The sequence below is a fragment of the Spodoptera frugiperda genome, chromosome 15 (genome assembly GCF_023101765.2).
Source record: "Spodoptera frugiperda isolate SF20-4 chromosome 15, AGI-APGP_CSIRO_Sfru_2.0, whole genome shotgun sequence".
NCBI lineage: Eukaryota > Metazoa > Arthropoda > Insecta > Lepidoptera > Noctuidae > Spodoptera > Spodoptera frugiperda.
Genome location: NC_064226.1, coordinates 3,554,438 through 3,574,675, shown reverse-complemented (window position 1 = coordinate 3,574,675; position 20,238 = coordinate 3,554,438). Strand labels below are relative to the sequence as shown.

The window sequence follows — 20,238 nt, the reverse complement described above, 5'->3', positions numbered from 1 at the left end:
ACTTGTGACAACGTCGTGGGCAGTGTATTGTTAAATCTATTATTTTACTACTTCTGTCATGTGTTGTATTTAATATATTGCTGTTTGCTATCCTTAATAAAATTAAATTAAAATATACTAATTATCTGTTATGTGAAACTCATATTAACATTACAAGTGTAATATAGGTGTATATTGTAAGATCTGTTTAACATTATGACGAATTAAATGGCACGACATAAAGGACATATACACATTCTTAAAACTTTTCCAGTAATAAACAATACGAAAATAAAGAAAAAAAGAAAAAATCACGTAGAAGACAAGATTATTACGACCATGAATATAACAAGAAGTATAATATATTTATGTTGAAAATAGCCGTCCTTACTCACCAACCAAACGAGTGGCGTGTCTGCAAACTCCTAATAATGTTCTCCGGTATAATTTATAGCCGAATACCGCCATAGATCACGCCGGAGACACCGCGCAGACTCGAATCTCTATTTATAATAACTAAGAGCTAATATCTGTTTCATGAACATTCATTTATAATGTAGCTGTGTGTTATAATGTATTATTAAGTGATGTTCTAGATTTTTTTTGCGACTGCCTCGTTGGCCTAGTGGTTGCAAGTGCGACTGCCGGGCAAGGGGTCTCGGGTTCCATTCCCGGGTCGGGCGAAGTACTACTGGGCTTTTTTCGGTTTTTCGAAAACTCAGTGGTAGTACGGAGTCTGGACATGTGCCTGGTATATGGCTATAGGCTCACCACCTATTACATGGGACTTACTACATGAATTGTGAAATGTGGGTGTACATTGGTATTATGTGCCATAATGTGCACCTCTGTCTACCCCTTCGGAAATTAAAGGCATGATGTTATAAAAAAATCTAGAATTTTGTCGTAGTAGCAGCAAAAATATGTGGCAATGTGGTAATATGGCAATAGGCTCACCACCGTGAGTGTACATTGTACAGTGACATTACGTGGCATAATGTGCACCTCTGCCTACCCCTTCAGAAATAAAGAGCGAAGAGCGTGGCGATATGTATGTATGTAGCTGCAAAAATATTATATAAAAATCCCTAGTAAATGATGACTGGCATGTTTAGACAATATTATTATGAACGTTTTTCGTCTGATCCGGATCGGGACGGGACGCTGTCATTGTTCTCGTTCTGTATCGCTAATTAAAATGTTTGGGACATAAACTCGCTTGCAAAATATTACGAGATGAAAATTAGAACATTTTGGAACAATCTACACTTTTAGTATCATTAAAATTCTTCTTTTCTTTTTTTATGAACAACGTTGCTACATACTAGGATTTTCTTCTGCATTGCGGATGCGTTTACAAACATACAAGTTCACATACACATCCAGACCCGAAACACCAATTTGTGAATCACACAAATAGTTGCTCCGTACCGGAATCGAAGCAGCCTGTAGCCCAGTCACCGCGGCAACCGTGCAGCCAATTACCGATCAACTCACTGCTAAAACGGTATACAATATTATCACATAATGTGTTACACAATCTACATATCACAAGTATCCGACACAACACCACAACCTTTACAAATAAATAAAAACATAAGCAAACAAAAACAATACGACAAAACGCAAAAAGAAAAAGGGAGAAATATATTTCATCTAAATCTACATTCGTACATTCGTATTTCCAATCCTGTAAGCCTGAACAAATCGCGATAAACTGTTTACCCTACAAAAAACTACCCCAAAAATCTGCTAAACTCCTTGGAAATGTGGGGGCTGTAACAGCTCTTGAAGGCTCTCGAACGACTGATGTTGATCGCTAGGCGCGAACCGCTCTATGTAGATACTTTAGGGCTGAAAGTGGGTTTAATAAAGAATAATAGTTTAGGCGCTTTTTTTTTAAGAATTTGGTTTGGACGAAGAAGTTTGAGTTTTGGTTATGGATTAGTCAGTTTATGTGATGAGTGTTGTGTTAATTTATATTTTGAATGAAACACAAATAAAATCTTGGTTAATACCAGTCGTTAGTAGCAATACATTTTTAAATGCATAGGTTAAATTAGTAGCTACAAAGTATGATTAAGTATCATTAAGCCATATTTCAGTGAATTTAACCAAAAATATCATAACGTCACTTCTTCACTACAGAACTTATACCATTGCCCTACTTCAACAAGCCCCAACCACATTCCCACATGCGATACCTCACAATATTTTGCTTAGAAAAACAACAGAGCATCAAGGGTTTTCCCCTTCACCGCCATATTACGTGATTAATCGTATCCATCATCGAGGAAACACCACGTTCTCACGACCCAAACACTGTTGTCTTTGGCAATTTTGTTCACAAACTCTGCAAAAAACGAAACAGCCAACCAGCCAACTTTCATCTTCATATTTTCCCTACAAAATCTTTGTGGATGATCAGTGACCAGTCTCACTTGATCTACACACCTAAACAAAATGAACCTTAAACCTTCTACCTTCAAAGCTTATGCAATTTTCTCGAGTGTCTGTGTAAACTGGTTTTTATGCTAGCTAAGTGAAATCGAATATTTTTTTAACATGAAAAAATGTTCGCTGCGGAAATTGTTGCTGTTTGTTTTTGTATATAAATGTAGGATCTTTCCAAAGTTATGTAAGACCATAATATTTACAAGAAGATTAGCCAAGGTTTACCTTCTTGTAAGAAATTCGTTTTATAAAATCGTGGTAACTAAAGAAGTACTAGCATTTCGTAATATGGATAAAAGTTTCGACTATCTCATTGATTCGCAAGATCAGCACGGCAAGTAATGTTAGCTCGCCGCCCGACCAGAACCAGACCCGTGTATACGGCGCGTCGTGCGCGCCTCAAAGAGCCATCAGACGGCCACGAAAAGCAGGAGTAGGAACGGGGTGGTTTTTAGTCAGTAAGAGTCTGACACTGCCTCTTGCCTCGCCCAAGGCGGGAGAAGTCATTGGATGATTTGATTATCCAAGACTACCTTAGGTACATTTATGGTGAATGTGAGAGACAAAGTATTAAGTAACCAGGAGACATCAATAGACACAGTAGACAGTAGACATCAAATTATTTTAAAAGTTCTTTAGCATAGATACGTATACCTAATTATATCCAATACAAAACCTAAACATTTCATTCATAATCAAAACCAAAGTTAATTTAAATCTTATTACCCTGTACAAAGTAACCATAATTCCTCATTCACCAACTGCAATAATGTGAAACTAACTACAAACTATTATAATTACGTGAATATCGTGAAGCACGCTAAAATCGTTGGTAGCGACAACTAATAAACTAACTTCATTAAATAACGCACTGGAAACTTGTCCAGTGAGAATGTTATTATTTTTAGGAGTGTTAAATATGTTTTGGTGGATGTGGTATGTAGAATTTTGTTGGAGTTTTTAACAAAAGAGGAATATTGTTAAGAAAGCCAATGTGTGCACGCGCTATTTAAGTATCTAATCGTTCATACTAATTTTGACTCACAAGCATTTTTGTCTAAACCAATACATAATTATGACCATAATTATTATTCGCGGATTAATCGCGGAAAGCTGCTCATCAATATGAGCTTCTAACATGGCTAGAAACTAGTCGAATTCTTCATCAAAGATTGCGTGAGTAAGCCGATAACATAATAATAATTATTAAGTTACACATACATAAGTATGTGTGGAATAATCCAGACAAACTTTTGTTAAGAAAAGCTCTCAACAAAACGTCCTATAATTCTACATATATTCAATATTCAGACACAATCACTTGCAGAATCTAAAACAACAGCAACTCTAATAACAATACCTATTCACTACTATCACCACAACTGTTATCGATACACTAATCGATTCAAACACTAGTGTAGTGCCTACAATTGATTCACCGCACTAATATTCCTACCACCTCCATATCCCGTATAATTAGTGTAGTACTCGTGAACATAGCCACATCACTAGAGCTATGTGGTGGGAATGACGTCACCTAAAGTGAACTTTCGAACCGTTAATATGAAGCAACTTCAACTGGGAAATTGATTTTGTTAACATATTGAATATCTTAGTTGGATGGTATTTAGAATATATCTGCATATTTATGTTGTTGTTTTATTATAATGTAGCGGTGGAAAAGATTTACAGAGAAGGTAAGTTTTTAAAGGCCTAAAATACATATAGAATTTGATCAGATACTTATCTAACATTTTTGTAGATAAATTTATAATTTTTTAATCGAAATGTAAATTTAATTTTATTATAACTTTCGTGAGATATACTTAATTAATTATTATATTACCGGCTTACTCACGTAACTGTTTGACGAGGAACTCGACTAGTTTCAAGCCTAAAATGTAAATTAGTAAACTTTTTAAAAGATCACTGCATTTTGAAAATTCATTAACCCTTTATAATCCATCGCTCGCGCTCAGTTAAATATCTTTTACGGTGCTCCGAGCGCGCGCTACAAATCTAATAGAAACGTGAATAGAACGAAAAAAATCTTGTATACTCTCTGTTGCAGCATTACGACACGAGCGGAAGGGACACGTAAATATGTGACGCATGCCTATAGCGATACATGTTAACTTGTCTGGGTTTGAAACCAATTCGGTAATATAATGAGGCTGACTAACGTAATTAAACTATTGCAATATGGACTTCAAATCGTTTTGGTTTATGAAAATAAATAGGAAAGAAGGTCTCCCTACACTACCTAAACTTAGACATCACCTATGTAGGTACTGACTAGCACTTACACACCTACAATTCTGCACAATTTTGCTCAAACCACAACAGAGTCTGTACACAGTCCTTGTGTCAAAATATTTGCTCTGTCGTATCTCGAACGGGTCACAGTGCAGTGACTTGAACCGTTTGATAGATCGGGCTACTAATTGCCTACACGTATAACAGGGACATGATACTTGAGAGTTTCGGAGTTTGCGCGCCAGATTGTATTGAATTTAAATTCGGAAAGTGAGAAAGACTTCTAGTCTAGGATTTATTGTTCTACTAAATTTTAAAAGGTATACTTCACAAAATAAATCTTCTAAGCCATAGAAGAAATAAATAAAACTTACCAAAAAAAAAAAAATACAAAGCAATTTCCAGCCAAGATTTAAAAACATTCCACCTATCATAAACAATAACGTATTCTCTATTTAAAATGCACCCGCCATTTTGAACATCGCAACGTTCCCGCCACTTCATGTTCGCGCCCAACAGTTTATTTCCTTCTAATTAACAATTCTTCCCGCCACAAACCGAGAATCTTCGCCGAGTCAGTTCCATTTCCTTCAGTACTTAGCTAGCTAACGTTTGACTTCTGAAATGCATTTTTATTGGTTACTTCCCGCGGTTTTATCGTTCCACGAGAGTAGTTCCTGAGAGTATGAATCCATGAATGTTATTCCAGTAATGGAATATTTTGAGTTGCAAGTTTTTAGTGAAAATTTTGTTCTGTGCTTTTTATACATTGCTTTTTATACAGTTTGATTAGCAAAATAGATAAAGAAAGAAACAAAAACAGTTTATTTGCACCAATTACAAAAATAATAAACATACATAGGTAATTGATAAAATAAAAATAAAAGTATTCACGGCGCAAAAAGGCCAGTACCTACTCAGCTAAAGGATATCGTATAGTTTAAATATACCAATACCAAAAATAAATAAAATACTTTTAGTTTGATTTGAGAACCTATTTATCTAAGTAAAATGTTTTATGCGAATCTTGTGTGTCACGTCAAAATGACTGAAAGGATCGGTATGTAATCTGGAACTAGCGTAGATTACATATTAAAGCCGCTGGCATAAGCCAGCTTATCTATCTTTTGTAAAGGAATGCAATATTACATTTATTAATATAGTAGTTCAAAGACATTATGTTCATCATGTCTCAACTGATGGATTATAAAACTCTTTTCTAACACCCCTTTCAACATATCTTATAAAGAAATTCTGTGACAGTAAAATAAATGCAAAACCAAAACCTCAAATGCCGACAAAGCGTACATTTTCTTTTCTCACTGTAAATCCAACTGCCACATTTCTATTGACGCAAATCAATTTTATTTCTATTTGAAAACGTCGGCGTCACATGAAATTCTTTCGATAAGCAGTGATCGCTGCTTCCCGGGTAGAAAATTGTATTTCTAAATCCCTTACATTGCGATTTTGTCGTATTTTGTCAGAAATTATTCATTTATGCATCCTTGTGATGATTGTGTGTCACGAAAAGGCGTGGTTTTGGTAATTTATTTTTTTGTTATAATAATTATAAATGGCGCCATTGTCTCATTACGCTACGGAATGGTCCGTCCAATCCGGAGCTGCAGACTACCTAGCGGGTTTACCGGGGCTCCGGCTCGAAAAGCAGAAGAAGGAACAGGGTGGTTTTTAGTCAGTAAGAGTCTGACACTCCCTCTCGCCTCGCCCAAGGTGGGAGAAGACATTGGATGATTTTCTCCACTCAAAAAAAAAGCCACTCCCTGACACTCCTTCTGAAGTGAAGTTTGTTTTATTTTGTTATCTGACTCAAGTTAAATTTGAAGCTTAAATATCGATATTCTTATTACTACCTTGTAGTACTTCATCGATGTTTTGGCAAAGAATTCAAATTATTCCCTATTATGTTATACCTTATCAGAAAGCTGAAGAATTGTAGATATTTTAACGCACATTTGCAGAACAGTTGTCATAGACTTTTTTTTAAATATCTTACAAAGAAAAACAACTTATCACAAATTTATTTACTTTTTTTAACATTCGATCGTCTGCTACGACTCAGTTGGTACAGTTATTTACAGTTTTAGTTTTCTAAATAATAAAGCAACTAATCTACTACACAAAAAAGCAAAAACAAAACAAAATTTAGCCACCAAACACAAAACAAGGGAGAAATAGCCAAAAAAATGGGAAATTTTATCAAAAAAGTTAAAATGCCGATAATTTGAAAACGGTTAAGTTTGGGATATGGGGTCCCATGGTCAAATCAGTCAGGAATGATGTAAACTATCACGTATTAAAGGATTTAGGTCGACTTACCCTTTAACCCTGTATATGACAATGCCTTATACGATTTGAAGTGACCTTTGTCAAAAAATTACCTTCCCGAATTAACATTTTCCCCGAGGTACTTACTATTCGCAGTTGAGTTAACTAAATGTTCAAGATTGACCCACTTAGTTATTATATAGTAAATAGGGTCCAAATATAAAGTACGGTCTCAGAGATGATTGCAAATTGCTAAGTTTGTTACACAAATTATATATTTTTGTATGTATGGCCGATTCTCGTTAATTCAAACCTTTTGGTACTTCAATTCCTAGAAAATCTCTTTATTTTTCGAACTAAAACATGTTTTTTATACAGTTCGAACCAAAAAACCATTGCTATATAACAAAATTACACATTAACTCGTACTTATTGGCGTCAAACATTCAACAATTCAAATTAGCAGAAAGAAAGAGACAGGAAGATTGGAGAATTTACTAAAATAAGTACCTAATACCTATAATATTGTATAAGGTATATTATACTGGGCAAGATTTTTGTAGATCAGGATAAGTAATTACAAGTTTTTTTTTATTTAAGTCATGTGAGACAACTGTGTTCCAGTGCGAATAGGCCAGCTCAACCATAGTAATACCATATCGTCGTCGTGAAACAACGCTTGCATCGTATTTCGCGATACAATTTCCAGGTTAACCAGAGTATTATTGAATTTATTAATTTTAAAATGTTTTCATGAAACGTAATGTAGTGGTGTACCTACTGAAAAATAATGTATACTCCCTTTAACCGTGGTCACTAACAATAGTGTATGGGTATACCAAAGATAGATTAAAATAAATAAGAAATAGTTACTGACCATCTAATATTGGCACGGCAAACAAATTCTTTATACTTACCTATACATATAAATAGAATACTTGTGTACCCAATTCCTAGTTTAAGCAGTTATAAATAGGGTCCCGTTGTAGTGAGGTCCCCTTGTAGGGGTTTTGGGTTCAGAATGCAATTTCCTTGACAACAGCCCCAAGGCATGGCCACCCCTTTCGAGAATTCGACCGTCCGAACTGTTTACTTACACGATTTTGAAAGATTTTCATTGTCGATTTAAATGTACCTACGTTGGAAATAATGATCTTTTTGTATATTATGTAATACATAATTGCACTCATAGTTTTGCTCAGGAATTTAAACAATAGTATCTGTCTATAGTCGATAGCGACGACGTTTTTTTTTTTGTATGACAAACTTTAGTTCCTTAAGTAACCGCTAGAGGCGCTGTAATATTTACAAATACTATTGCTTTAAATTCATTTAAAGGTACTGGTGATGCGAAGTTTGCTAAATTAAAAATTGATCCCATTATTTACAGAAAATTTGAATCAGGCAAAATTACAACATATTAGGTTACATAAAATTCTAATTAATGTAATTGTTGAAATAATTAATTATTACAATACAAACTACAAGACACTTTACAACAACTCTGTCAGTTAATTAATTACGTGTAATTGTAGTGTAATTAACATTTTCCGAACTTTGCTATTAATTTCAGGTAGGTACATACATACAAGTTGAAGTAAAGAATGACCAACTACAACAAACGACTTTAGTTTCGAACCTATTAAAAGTGACAACCAGTTATTAGAAAAGATGACAGTTTTGAAGCGATTACCAGAATTACAGGGAAATTGACTTGAGTTCAACTTGTGTAACAATTGAATATTTTATGTGACGACCGTGGGTTGGACGTCAGTGTACGGCGTGTATTACTGCATATTTAAACATTCATGGCTAGAAATAATACACGAATGAATGCGTTGAGGTGTCCGTTTGGAAGCTAAGAAATTGATTTTAAGAATAAGTCTACTGTATTGCTAGTTAAATTACATTTAAATACCTAGTCGAAGGAGTGTTCATAATAGTCAATGTCAGCCATAAAAATAAAATTCTTACAAATAAGTATTGTTATTAATCTACGAGGCTTACTCTGAAATTAACATTATCAAAATATGTCAATGTGAATAAAAAGGTATGAACACACCTTTTATTCACCCAATCAGTTATTTTTAGGAAATTACAAACCTGCGAATTGTCATAAGTATTTTTATCAGATCTCTCGCTCACACTTATGCCAGTTATGCGGGATAGTCACATTCTTTTGACGTTTGTAATAGCCCAATTATAGTGTTAAATGTAGGATTAAGGTTTAGACTGCAAGTCTAAACCAGTCTAATACAGAAATTATTTTATACTTTTATGAAGATGATGGGAACAACTTTCTTTATAACTCGTTCATAGATGCACTATGTAAAATACAGCCATTCAGTAGAAACTTATTAAGACTCAGTTTTGACCCCAACCTAGTTAGGAAATTGTCAGGAAGTAAGGGGCAAGCCTAATATCACACTGGGCACAGTTCCAAACCTCGTGGTCCAATTAAGAATTTTAACATAACCTGTCTTATAATACCCACTGCTTTGCTTGGAGTTAAATAATTGGTAAATGAGATATCTTTCTTGAGTAATTATTATGTTATCGGCTTGTGAATAAGTAACTGTTTCACGAGGAACTCGACTAGTTTCAAGCCATGCTAGAGGCTCATATTCATGAGCAGCATTCAGTGATACGCGGTGATTGCCGCGCTGCTACTGACTTAAGAATTAATTTAGTACTTCTTACAAAAGTTATAATAAAATTATCCTTTTTGATTGTTCGCCACAAATAATAGCAGAGACAACTAACCCTGAGAAAACCACCTCTGGTTTCTTTTAGACCTGGCTTATAGAAATAGCAGTGGTTGGACAACAGACATATTTGGTGCGCTTGGTAAGAAAAAAAAAACAGCCTATTGATATTTAACTAAAAATCACGGTTTACCCACGTAAATTAATGAAGAAAAGCTCTACTAGTTTCGAGTCACAGAAGGACTCTTCATCATGAGCATCGTGCGCAGACGCGGCGACGTCGCGCAGCCTACTACTACCTACACCGCATCTCACTTCTCCATTAATATACGTAAGTAAACCGTGATTTTTAGTTAATTTAGTATATCTGACGATAGTTACTACAAAAACATTTGAATATTAAAAAAGCTTGTTTTGCTTCATCGACACAGTCAAATTATTGTGTTTCGTACATCATTGTTCTATTGTGAGTATATTAAAAATTCCATGATAATACTCATATGACCTACTGCGTCGCTTCTACATAATTTAGCCGGAAAATGGGTCAGTACTCGTATAATAGATGACTCGGCTTTAATGAAAGCAATCATAGATAATGATTTAATTACTTAATAGCTTTTAAACACTTTCGATAAAACGTTGTTATCATTAATAGGGCTTTTTGTATAGTTTTGTATAGTTCATAGTTATTATTAGGATACGAGTTTTTTTTTAATAGGGATGATGACAGGGTATGGAAATTAGTCCGTCAGTTAGGTAATGAAAAAATATTAGCCTCGTATTTTTTATTTTTGTTATATAAGATAACAATACTAAAATACATCATTTCTACGTATAAAACGTACCTACGTAGAAGTTACGTCACGCGATATTTTATATTGATATATCTTCGAAAATATTCGTTTCATAAAAAAATATGTGTCTAATATTTTAAAATGATCTACAAGACGGACATTAAAATAAAAAATTGTCATCTACCTTATTATGAAGTATTTTTAACATGAGTGAAAATATTTTTTGTGCGTACACCAAACCAAACGAGGCAGAAATAAGAAAATATTAAAAAAAAAATAAAGATGAAAAATGTTCTTTAAAACCCGACAATTCATCTTATCATTCACTTGTCACCGAAATGACCCATCGAAATCTGTCAAAATGGAATGAAAGACGGGAAAATATTGATCAGTCATTCCCCTTGAGGTCGTCGGCCGATGATTACCTTCATTGACGACTGGCTAGGTGTCGGGGCATAACCAAATAACCGAATAACCGCGTTTACACGTAAATTGGGAAGGGAGTTAGGTCATGTTGGTATAACTTGCCCCGGTAGTTGCTTGGGGGGTTGGAATGCAGCATGGTCAGAATTTTCGTGTTAAGGTTTTGGGTGGTTGATTTTGTTTTGATAGTGGATTTTGTGGTGAACGTTGTACTTTACTTGTTATAGTGTGCCAGTTTTTTTTATGGTATAACCCGGTAAATGGGCAGATGGATCACCTCGTGGTAAGCAATCGCTACCGCTCGTGGACACCCGATATTTCAGACGCGTTACAAGTGCGTTGAAAGCCTTTTGGGGGTTAGTAATTTAAGGTTATTTGGGAATTGGAGACTCACACAACGAAACATAACGCAAGTGTTACACACTTAAATTAATGGTATGATAATTATTTTTACTCGACAAGAGTTATCATCTAAACAATCCAATAGGAATACGTATTTATTCATTTCAGATGTGAATGGTTAGGAACATGATTTGTTTGTAGTTAATTCACCGAATTTACTCTTTAGCCTTAGTCTAAGTTATTACCTTTACATACTAATAAATTATATTAGGTGCCGTAACTGTCACAAAACAGTTTTACCTTAAACAACCTTCCAAATGAACTTTAAAACTACCACCATAAAGTTTAAAACACCATAACACACAGAATAATCCATCCATATGCCAGCAGCTCTTGTCAAAATAAATCATAACCCTTTCTATTCTTGGCAACAAAAGCAGTAGGACGATTAAATACAATTAAACTCGGTGAATGCATTGCGTGTGCAGGCGCGATAGGGTTGTGACGTCATCCGTGAGTGATTGTACTCGGGAGAATGGCGACGGGTACATAGGTTTTGTAGGTAGGTGTTGGAGACATTTTGAGTGGAGTTGAGTGAGTGTTTTGATTGGATAATGTGTTTGTTTGTTGAAGTAGTTTTTAACTGTATACACTGAAATGTAATATTTTTATATTAGAAAGATGATTAGTATTATTTTATTAGGAACAGCCGTAATCGAGTTTTAATATAATAAAGAAAAAGAAGTGTACTTTGAATAAATACGGTTACAAAATTATCCCGTTATAAGTTCTAATAATAGTGTTAGTGACCATGTCAGTTTAAAAACTTATAACGGTTACAAAAATTATCAATAGTTTTTAAGGTTTGAGTTAATAAGGCCACAAAATATCCAATATTATTTTCATCAATATCGATTTAACAATATCTAGCTATTAAACTACGTTCCGTTTTATAAGACCCATGTAATAAGGGGTGATCCTTTTGCCAAATGTTTGGCACAATTCTAGACTCCGTGTTACTACTAAGACTTCGAAAACCCGAAAATACGACAAAACACATTGATATATTTAAGTACATCTACCTAAATGACAACAGTAAAACCGAAATGAATAGGACATATAAATTTTATAGCAATACGATTAATTGAATTTAATAAAGGGAGCGCTGTGAATGATTCGATGGAAACTTTTTAAATAACGAGTGGATCCGTTCGAGTGGGCATCGTTAACAAGTTTTAGCTTCGGGCGAAATCAAATTATTAATAAAAAAAAACCGATTGACTCGGATTGTTTCATTAAAATAATTACAAATGGATTTTTGTAGGTAGGTACTGAAAATTTTTAATTATAAATGTATTTTTTGAGTTCTGTTTCTTTCTCAGTTGTTTTCTTCTTTCTTAAAGTTTTGTCTAGTCTGGTGCACGCGTCACTTGCTCAATATACTTTAATAAAATTACAACAAAAAAATGGTATTCTTTGGACGTTTAAAGCGAAATAGTATAGAGTCGTTTTTTTAGTTCTACAATTAGATGCGTTAATTGTAGAACTACAAAAACTACAAAAAGCTTAATAGAAATAGTATATAAATCTGTGTTATACAAAAGTTTGAACAAAGTTTTCAGACTTCCTAGAGATACAGACGAAAACGCGTTGAACGGTACAACAGTATACTACCAAAAATATCTTCCATTTTATACGGCAAAAATCAAGAACCGCCAAAATAAATATCCTACAGCATCGCCAGATTTAATATCAACACTACTTCACGAAAAATTAAGCACACGCAATCGAACTGAGTGCGTCCGCAAACATTGGCTAACACATACTTTTCGATATCAAACATCGTCTAGACTATTACCAATATACCAAGACCCCTACACAACGGTCAAACTCCCCTGTAATACCCGCGCAGTATGTAGCTAGAGAGGAGGGTGGGAGCTCAAAGTAAAATGGTGTTTGCAAAGGATAAGGGTGCATCCAGATTAACAGGGAGATCGACAAAGAAATGCAATTAAATGTAAAATAGGGGATGTTTCACACGATTGTTGACACGGCGTGACGAATGGGGGTGATAGGTGTCACTCCATTTCTTTTTAAGTGATTTTTTAGGATCCGTTTACCGCCATTTTGTAGGGTTTATAGAGTGTTTTGCATTAGAAATAAAATCTTAGCTGGGGTGGTCTGTTTACATTCCAGTTCTATTTGAATAAGTCGATGAAGATTGTGAAGTGGATTTCATTGAAATAAACTTTTCTAATTTGGGATTTCTTTGTGTATTCCTAGACGAGTGTTTTGGAGTAATTAAGAAAACATTTGTTCATGAGCATAGGCAAGAGAGAGAAACCACAGAACACCCCTCCACCTTCACCAATACTTCTTTATCTTTCATCACATTCATGCACCCAATCATACAAACATATATATACCTATATAAGGATGTTCCTCGCCTGCTCTTTTGCTAGTTTACATTCTCATCTGTTCATTCTTCAAATTCTATCATGACAAATGAACTGCTAGAATTCTGCCACATCTAGAAGTCCATCTATATCCTGAAAGCTATCATAATAACATTATTATTCTGGACAGAGATAAATACGTCCACCAGATATCGTATCGCAAACGATTACCTATTCATAAAACAGAAAGTTGGAACCCGGGGGAATCCAGTTAGCGGACCGACTGAGCCAAGGAGATTTATGCATTTTAAATTACAGTTGAAACTTATTTGTAGCTTACGATACGGATACGATGTGGGAACACGTTTTAAGGGCCTATACATAGATGGTAAAGTTCACTGGGTGTTGGTCAAGAGTGACTTTTAAGGTTTTATTTTAACAATCACTTAGATATTTTATTTTATTCTGGATCTTCTTCTTTATTTATTGTTTTTGCACAAACGTGCAGCGTCTTTATATCGTTGAACAGTCCCTTATAGTAGAGCAATTGAATAAACTAAATGACATACCGCATACCATGCAGTTTTAATATTTTCCTAGGGACAATAAATTGGCGTATAATATTTTTCATGTTGCTGTAGCTATTAGATTACCTCGTACTGGCATTCCAAACTGAAAGCTAACTCTTCTCATATAATATTTTCAGACAAAAATAACATGACGACGACTCAAAAAAAAAAAAACAACAAAACTCATTTAAAAGCGAACATTTCCTAACCCTTTTAGCTTTGTCATGTCACAAAAGTCGTGCAGTGTAAAAATGGTTCCAACGCTGGTCAAAGGTCGAAACTTAACATGATAAAGATTAACTTTGATACGATGTTCAAGCAAAGTTAGTGTAAGCTTAAATTAACGACTGTTGCTTAATATAAATCTACGGTTAAGTAAATTATGTTTAGAGTCCGTTTTGTTTATTAAATGAAGGCTATTTTGGGGTAGAGAAGGAAGGGTTTTGGGTGCTGTTTGAGGATCATGTAATGTTTTTTTTTTCGGGACCGAAAAATGTGTTTATGAGTTTTGTACGGTTAGAATTTTGGTTGACAATTTTTAAAGTTCAAAGTATTGATGAGTTTTAATGTTTTTTATTTTCTATTTACAAATAAGAACCATCCTTTTTAATTAGGAGTGGACCAGAAATCTCAAAAATACTACACATCAAGAATAGTTAAATAAGTTGACTAATGAAACTTTCAATATAATATGTAAATAATGTATATAAATCTTTATTTACTTTTAAATAAGAGGTCCTTGTACTTGAACATAAATTATAAAAAAAAACACAAAATAATTCAATTAATAAATTAATTACAGACCATTTCATTACAGCTTCAAAACCGGCCAAGTGCGAGTCGGACTCGCCCATGAAGGGTTCCGTAACAGCAAGTAGATGACATAATATAAAATAACTTGGTTTTACATAGTGTTTGTATGAACGACAAAGTTATATTTGCGGTTTTTGAAAATGTTTTATTTCTTAAAAACTAATAATGATATCTCGTTCAAACCAATTTTCGTTGTTAGTTTCTATTGAAATCTACAGCATATATTTTTTTCAGTTTTCTCACTCTCTTATTTTAAAAGTTAGAGGGGGGGGACACACATTTTTCCACTTTGGAAGCGTCTAACTTTCAAACGATTGATTTTGACGAAAAGTGGTTTTAGGAACCTTAATGTCTTTTTTAAAGACCTATCCATAGACACCCATCACGGATATGTAAGCTGAAAAAATTTTTTTTTTGAATCAGTTCCATGTATGGAGTGTCCCCCTTTAATTTTTAAATTTATTAATTTTTATTAAAAATCCTAATAGCGGTTACTGAAATACACCATCTTACAAAGTTTCAATATGTAGGCCCAACAGTTTCGGAAATAAATGGCTGTGAATACGGACGGACGGACAGACAGACATGACGAATCTATAAGAGTCCGTTTTCTGCCATTTGGCTATGGAACCCTAAAATTGAATACAAAATGGTTCCTCATAACACAAATCAGGGTTGTCTGTTTACATTATACCTGCGTTTCCTCATTATTTGTAGGGTTGATACCAAAGGGTGTAATCTCGTGAAATAATTAAAATGTAAAGTATACAGTTTCAGGCACACATTATGATTTTTTAACTTCATTAATGCTAACAAGATGAGCGGAGACTGTTTGTTGATGTTACGTTTGTGTGTATTTTGTAAATGCCTAGAGTTTTTCGTTGGTTTTTTATTTTTTTGTTCATATAAAGTGATATTGAGTGTTGTAGATTGAGAATTGCTTGTTTAGAATGTCATTGAATTTAGCTTATGTCATAAAAGCGATAAATACTTACTTTACGTTATACTGAGAAAGTTCATTTTTTTTCAATCCAATATTGTCTACACTTAAATGACGAATTGAATTCAAAATAAAAAGGAACAGGACCCGTGACATTGTGTTGAAGGAAATTGATCAAAAATTCCGTGACATAGCTCAAAAGAAAGAAAATTCTCTATAAAAAGATATGGCATACTTCCTGACTTCGTTTTTTTACACCTTCATATGAAAATATTTCAGGCGTTGTATGAAAAATTCGTCTGAATGAGTATTCATGGAACTATTTAAAAAATATCTTTTTTTTTGTTTGAAAGGGTACCTCTAAAATAGTCCCATTGGCATAAAGTCTTCGGTCTTCAGGATCCAAGCGAAATAAGAGTTTTCTTTTGAGATATGTGACGTTGTTATGGGACATTGGGTAATTTTCTGTAGATTATGTACTGTTTTCTTTAAGCAACACATTTTTTGTTATTTGTACCTCTAGTATTGCAAGTCTACTTAAGTTAAAGAGTCCGTTTAGCAAGTGGTAAATTTTGTTGCTGCCTAGAGCACAAATAACCTTTCGATCAAAAAATCACAGTAACGACTAATAAAATTGGTGAATAAAGAAATAATAAAAAAAAAAAACACCTGAGCATCGTACCTCCTCCGTGTTTTGAAGTCGGCATAAATATCCAAAGGCAAAAAGCCACATGCAATAGCTAGTACACATAAAACAATAACAACGCAATAAGAAAGCATTGCGTTAAGTTATTAGATTAGCCAATAAGCTAATGTCTTGATGGAGGATCTTCCTCCTAAGGTCAGCGGCACACTGCATCAGTCTTGTTCTGGACGCGTCATCAATCACTGACCAGTGGACCACTATGTTTATGTATGTACTCTACTTACTTACATCTTAGAAAATGGCTCCAATGTGCTCTGGAGACGTTGGTGTAATTAGTGAAGATCCTTTTATAGGATATTAATTTGTCTCTTTAATTATTTTTCGTCATTCTGACTTTTTTTGGTTTGATGTTAATATACCGACATGGTATAATATTTATTTTGTTAATAAAAGAACTTTAAATTGACATCACAGAACATATAAAGAGAGTAGAAATGAAATAGTTCCTGATTTGTATCAGAACGCGTGTCGCCGTTTCTCCCACCCTTTAATTTCACTACAAGCAAGAGACCAATGTCTGAGCGGATTACCCCCACAAATAAATAACACACATTTAAATCTCGAATTTGCTATTGGTTGTCACACAAACGCAATGACTGCATTTGACGTACACTCTAACACGCATAAAAACTCATGTATGCTAGGGCGAGACAAAGGTCGATTGTTGATATCGATAAAATTTAAGTAATCTTGTTTTTGTTTTACAAGTTTGTTGAATATTGTGAAATTGTATTCATGCGAAATAGAAACCAAGTAATAAAAGTAAAATAAATAAAAAATACATAACTGAATTTTAAAACCAATTTTATTACTCAATAAGTTAAAAATCAGTAAAAGATAAATAAATCATAGGCACTTTTGAACGTCAAAGCAAATATAATAATATTAATAACGTCTGTCTGTCGGTCAGCCCTCTAGTGAAGCTATTTGCTCGTTCCAAAGTGTAGATTCCTATGGAGAAGATCGAAGATCTGTTCGTTCGATCTTTTTCAATTAGATTCACAATACAATTCTTGATAACATTGCTTTTCTTTGCATCGATTGCTTGAACTATGTGAGAACAATGTAAAACTAATATTCAGTCAAAGCGATAGAAAAAAAACCTTAAGAACAACAAAATTAATACAGTCTGGAGCTGACCAGTCCCAGTTGACAGCGCTCGTTCACCAACATGACACGTACACCAGCACCGTCCAACTCAACCATGTTGCAGGGAATCGAACGATCCAATGCCCGTGCCACCGCCAGTGAGACCTTTGAGTGAGCATGACAACTCTAAGCTGACACAAATGCTGAAATGCATTCTACTAGTCTAATTTAGCTAATTACAGGGCTCTCACATTTACAATAATCTGTATAAAGTACAGAACACATTGAAATAACATGGTTATATTATTTCATTTTTTAAATTTACGAAAGATGATATTTTAAATATCGCCATTTTTAGACAAAAAAACTGATTTAATGAGACTAATTTAAAATTTTCTAAAATAAAATCAGTTTACTTACTGAATTACACATTGCGATATTGTGCGGATAAACGCCTAATTTTAAGTTTCTTTTCCCTGACTTTGTTATTATGTAATTATCAACATCGAAATGTTGCGAACGAAATATGCTACATTTAGTAGGAATCCAGGAGCCCATAGTACAGGTTTTCCTAGTTTGGGTTCCTGAATCCCACCACTTGTCATTTCAATTGTCTTAAACCTGGTCGTGTAACTTGCTACATAATTTATTATACTATTAATTATTATATAAGCTTAGTTTTTAAGACCAATGTCTGTATAAATATGGTGGAGATAAAAATATACGCAGTTTCTAATCTGTGTGGTGGAACTTGAAAAAAAAAATTAATTCTACCAGTTGTGTCAATCCACAATTTTGTTACACCTGGATCTGTTGGAAACCTAAAACATAATATTAAAATAAATCATATGTCACATTCTATAAAAAAATAAAAACATAAAACTCACTCAAAATCTATATTACTAATTAGTCGTAATAAATAATACTTATTATTTAAATTATAAAGTGTGCTATTGATTATAATAGACTGTATCATAGTAACAATCGACATTGATTACAAATTTGCCCAACACTATAGATGTCATAGATTTTGTGGAAATGAGCTTTTGTTTCGGTACTCGGGACTCTCGCAATGGACGTCATACATTGCGCGATTGCTCACGTAGTGCAAGATTGTACTCATCTATCGCAAGCAATGTATTACTATTAGTCTGCTTGCGATTATATCGTTTTTGTCTATAAATTTCATAATACTAATGTTATAATTACAAATATCACACGTATTTTTATGTTTTTGGACTTACCGGTGAAAAGAAATTCCTTCTCGTGCTATGCTACACACCTGGTTTCTTTTCCGACACGTTATAATAGCGCAAGACGGCATAATATAATATTTTTGCGGAGATACGTACGCTGTCAAAACATGACAGCGATTGCTAGCCGGTAAGTATGAACATTTGAGCGTTATGACAGCGGTATGCACGTTCGTTCGCACCCTCGGCACGCGTGGCCCGCCCACAAGGCCAATCCAGTCTCTTTCTTTTATCCATGATTGACATGATATGACTCTGTCTCTCTCTCCCTTTTTTTCTCTCTCTCTCTCTCTCTCACACACACAAACAAGCACATATATACTTTAATAGAAGTTTAAAATACGTAATAGTTGTGTGAATATTAACAGTTACAATTTTAATATAATACTAGCTGACCCTGCGAACTTCGTACCGCTTTCGCGTAGCAATGATGCTCTACTTTATTTTGTATAGCTGAGTTATGTATGAGTCCCTATTCAATTTGAATTGGAATCTATAAATATCCTCCATATAAAAATGAATCCATAACTTCCTGATCTCACTATAACTCAAAAGGGCTTTATGAATTTAAAAAAAAAAACAAAATATATTTTCATAATAGTGTTTATTTCATAGGATTCAATCATTTCACTGTCCTGCAGGCGCCTTATCGGCTCTGATGACAATTTTGTGATTATCTGATGGCATGCGGTCTAATGCATTTGTGAATGTCTAATGCATCGGTCTAATGCAACTAATTCATTGTGTTGAAGGAAAAATGTTTGAAGTTGTTCATCACAATGGATCTCTTTACTGAGTTGTTGTGTGCGCAACGCTGATCGACTTCTCTTGCTGAATTGTCCATAAAATATATTTGCAAAAATGTATAGTCTTCAACAGGCACTGGCAATAAGGAACCTGTTTGATGATATATTTGAATCCCTGAATCTGCAAGAATATAAATATGTATACAGGCAATTGTATAGCAAATTGTACCACCATGTGGCTCGCAAAATACTGCTACAATACTTTACATCATTTCAAATTAAAACTACTTTTAACCTCGACATTAAACAGCCTTCCACGGCAGCTTTAGGTAGTAGGCTTTACCAAGAACATCTTGCTCATGCCACTATAAAATACAACATGTTATAAATGTTGCTGATTAAGTCTTCGGAATATAGACTATTATTATGTATTTAATTTATTGTTTACAAAATAAACACATCACTGACTCGACATATTTTACAC

The 20,238-nt window shown here is 34.0% G+C and overlaps 1 long non-coding RNA gene across 1 annotated transcript; it reads right to left on the bottom strand.

The window, feature by feature from the left end:
- Positions 1-17,453: 17,453 nt before the first annotated feature.
- Positions 17,454-19,253, bottom strand: LOC126911508 (uncharacterized). Its single transcript, XR_007706026.1, has 2 exons — positions 19,000-19,253; positions 17,454-18,576 (listed from the first exon to the last, which is right to left on the bottom strand). It is a non-coding gene; the product is annotated as an uncharacterized LOC126911508 (long non-coding RNA).
- Positions 19,254-20,238: the final 985 nt, after the last annotated feature.